Consider the following 4,388-nt stretch of genomic DNA (forward strand, 5'->3'; position numbering starts at 1 on the left):
CCCATTATGAGGAGCTCCCACCATCCCTGAGCTGAGTTTCCCGGGTCTGTACACCTGCTGTGCCCATTATTCGGGATTCCCACCATCCCTGTACTTAGTTCCCGGGTCTGCACACCTACTGTGCCCATTATGAGTGGCTCCGCCTCTGGCTTTGATGAGGTGGGGCCTGCTGGGGTTATGTGATTGGGCTGCTCAGTCTCAAATGCCCGGGCCTATTTTTATTCCCAGTCCGGGCCTGGTGGCCATATAGTTAATATAATGCAAATATCTATCTTAATTCTATGTGCTAGCTCAAATGAAAGGATTCCAAACAAACAGTTAATCATTAAACAATTAATAATTTAATCGGAAACATGTTATGCAAATGGAAGAAGAGAAGGTGGGGATATAAAATAAATCGCAAGGCATTAGGAGAAAAGGGTAATTTAATGGGAAAAAAGGTAAAGGGGTAAAGGTAGGTGGAAGGTAGGGCGATTCCCCTTGGCAGGCAGTCCACTTGGCTATATATACTACAAAGGGGCCCAATCTCCCATTAAGATATCTATCTACCACCAGCCAAGTTGTCCCCTTGATGAGAAGATGCCTTCATCTCCTTAGCTACTACACAGATCTATAGATCGTGTTGTAACCATTAAATGAATGAGCTTTGCCTACTGGGTGTTAATTATCTGGATTCCAGTTCAGAGCCTGTATAGGGCCTCGGGATAAGTCAAGAGAGTATGAGAACTCGGGTTACGTTAATGGGGAAAGCGTTGTCAGTAATCAGCAAGTATAGGTCTCCCATGAGTGCATGGTAATTTCAAATGAGAGACAGTGAAGGTGAGGGGGGAATTCCATTAAGCTAGTGTTTGAGCTTGCATCAACACTTATTGAGAAGTGTTAAGTATAAATATAAAGTGTAAAAAAATAATTAACAAAATAAAAATAATATATATAAATATATTTTTATACTATAATTATTATAAAAATTAACCCCTTACAATGAAAATCTGCAGCTGAGCTGCAATTTGTTTTTCGCCCTAAGGGGTTAACTTTTTTACTTTAACCCTCTCATGACGGCAATGTTCAAAGTATGTCTCTGTCCAGTATGTCGCTGTCCAGGTAGAATACAATGTCACTGTCATTAAGTGTCACTAACTGTCACACTTCGGTGTGACAGTTAATGACAATGACAGTGACACTTAAGGCTGTGACACACTGCAGGCGAAGCGATGTGAAGCAAAGCGAAAAAATTGCAACCTTCCACTTTGCACCGCAGCTTGTCTACACTGTAGTTTGTACTGTATGTTTCCATGATTACCTCTACAGATTCTGCTTGTCATGGATTCCTCTACGAGTGGTTAAAAAATTAAGAAAATTGTGCCAATAACTATACCAAAGCAGCAGATAAAATGAGAGAAACGTTTGTGAAGTATTTTACATCAAATGAGGGCAGGGCACATTTTGTAGAAAATAAAAATGTATAGCAACAGTTAAATGACAAAAGTGCATGTCATAAACAAAAAACAGTTTCAAAACTTTAAATAAAAAGTGCCTCTTGTGAATAAAAAACAGGTTATGAAAACACAAAACATACATGTGTGCAAATTAAAACTGTCATAACTGATGCATGTTTAATGCAAGTAAAATATGTACACATTTACACTGAGTATATTAATATTCTTGCTCATCATCAATTACTTTGAGAATTCGAATTTTAGCATTCATTTTATTGCGTGGATTTAACTTTTTAAAGTCGGGTAAAAGACTTAACAGAACCAGTTCATCTGCATCTCTGGGTGTTTGGGGGGACAATAATTGGGGCTTTTAATGCTTCCAAAACTTTGTCAACAGTGTTTCGCTGTACACGTTTACTTTTCCCTGGAACATGAACATGTGCAGGAGTAGTAGTGCAATCTGAAAGCACATAAAGATATTTTGCTGTAAACGCAATATTCTTAGCCTGATTCCATTGCACTGTAACAATCCTGAATTTTAATTGACCACCAACCTGTCATGTCAGAACTCTGCGATGCTATTTCCGTGCTGTGATACTCTTGCATTTCACCTGATAGCGATGTTTCCACAGGCACTGATGTGTGTTGGGAAGTCTCAGGAGTTTCTGCAGAAAGAAACTCACTGAAGTTTCCTGTCGTCCTAAAATAAAATAATGGTTTAAAACATTTTTGTTAAATAATTGAATAAACTGCATTACCTTTAGTAGGGATGCACCTATACCAAGTATTTGGGCGAGTATGAGTACTCTCCCAAATGCTCCCGAAGCCTAGCCCAATACCGGAACTTCTGGCATCAGGAAGCCGGCAGCTAACGCTGCTCGGCTTCCTACTTGGCTGGGAAGCTGGCCCCATGCTTCCTGGTAACTACCTGCCGCCCGGCTTTCTTAATGAGACTTCCACCAGTATTCGGTAGTCGGTATCGGTGACTACCGGAACAAAATATAATTGCATTCCTAACTATTAGCCGATGCTATAGCAAGTTTACCTTTTTGGCTTTAAACAAGGGTTCAGGAAATCAAGGTATTTGCACACAAGCCATGCAGGATTTTCGATGATCGCATCTGCTCCGGATGCGCTTTTTTTGTAGATTTTGAAATATTTATCGCGTATGGACTTCCATTTTGTTAGACAGACAGGTTCTGCAAAATAAAAAAAAAATAAACTTTATCTAATCATGTTAAAATTGCCTAACTTCATCTTTGTACAAAAAATAGTGCAACATTTAACAAATACGTTATTAGGACTAGGGATGCACTGTTGTCGCTTTTTAGGGATCGAGTACGAGTACCAATATTTATATTTCGGTACTCTCCGATACCAAGTACTGATACTTCCGCTAGCATTGATCCGGCATCCCGAGGAACCAAGAAGCTGGCCATGGGGCACATGACATGACACGCGACTTTTTGGTTGCCCAGGAAGCTGGCTCCATGATGTTTGGCCGGCTCCCTAGCCAATCAGCATCGAGCTGACTAAACAGCATGGAGTCTGCTTCCTGGCCCATCAGCATTTACGGAGACTCCAAGAACGATAGTAGTATCTTTTTTCAGTGCATCCCTACTTAGATTTATTGTTTAAAAGAATTATATATAAAACAGCAATACTGTACCAGGGATATTTAAAATATGGCTTATTTCTGTCCACGCCATTTGCCGGGCGATCTGATTACGGTATTCTTTCAATCTCATGTCATATAGACAGGGCCTCTTTTCAACTTCCAACACAAATAGGATATTAGCCTCCCACCCACAATGTTTGGATGCAGCCATTTTCTAATCAACTTTCGTTTCTATTAAATAAAATAAATCCGAAAACAAAAATCAAAACAAATGCTGATCTATACTTTATTTTGTACATGTGATATGTATTCTACCAATCTATAGTAACAGTAACTTCTGATTAAATATTATATCACCACCATCCATTTTGCACATACAGTGGGGGAAATGTGGGGGGGGGGGGGGGAGCTGGTGGTATTCTGTTGTGCTGACTGTTATTATATTGCATACTTGTAGTCCAGCATTGCTGGTGGAATTCTGCATTGCTGAATGATGATTATACAGCAATGCAGAATAGCACCAACTATGTAGGACTACAAGTCCCTGCAATGCATTATAGGCGGGGGGAAAATTGGCCATAGACGACGCTTTAAAAGCTTTTACCGCTCATCAGTTTAGTGTTATCAGTGATTGATGGCCCTAGAATTGCTCTCACTACGACGTTCGCAACGATATGTAAAATGTGCGGTGCAATGGATGTAATCGTCCTTTTTCACATGTAGGCGGACTCGACGCATGTCTGCGTTTGCATGGGGCGGGGGACTTTAATTTAAAATAAAAACAAAAATTTTTTGTTGCTTTGATATGTGACTTTTAATTTTTTTAATTTTTATTTTGTAACTTTTATTTTTTTAAACCTTTTATTTTTTCCATTTAACTTTATTGCTATCACATAGGGAGAAAACAAGCTCCCTATGTGATAGCCAATTTGCAGTGACAGGTCCTCTTTATAGAGACATCAGGGATCTTTAAGACCCCTAATGTCACCTAGGGACCCACAGAGAAGCTGATGAAGCAAACACCTGCTTCACCAGCTTCTCTCCGGTTTCTGTACCGGCAAGTGACACTGAATGCAGGAAGTGATGTAATACACATCACTGCCTGCAATTCGACGAGGAGGAGATCAAACGGAGATGGTGTACTGAGCTCCGTTTGATCTCCGGCCGCAGAGCTGCTGTGCTGGTCTCGGGCCTACACCGGGCACAGCGGAGCCCGGGATCGCTAGCTGCGGCTGCGACGGAGGGGGGGGCGCACACCCTCAAGCATACTACACGCGATCGGGCGTCTCTACAGATGCCTGAACGCTTGTATGTAAACAACCTTTGCTTGTATG

This window comes from Nanorana parkeri, unplaced genomic scaffold (genome assembly GCF_000935625.1).
Source record: "Nanorana parkeri isolate BGI_ZX_2015 unplaced genomic scaffold, ASM93562v1 scaffold1248, whole genome shotgun sequence".
Classification (NCBI taxonomy): Eukaryota; Metazoa; Chordata; class Amphibia; order Anura; family Dicroglossidae; genus Nanorana; species Nanorana parkeri.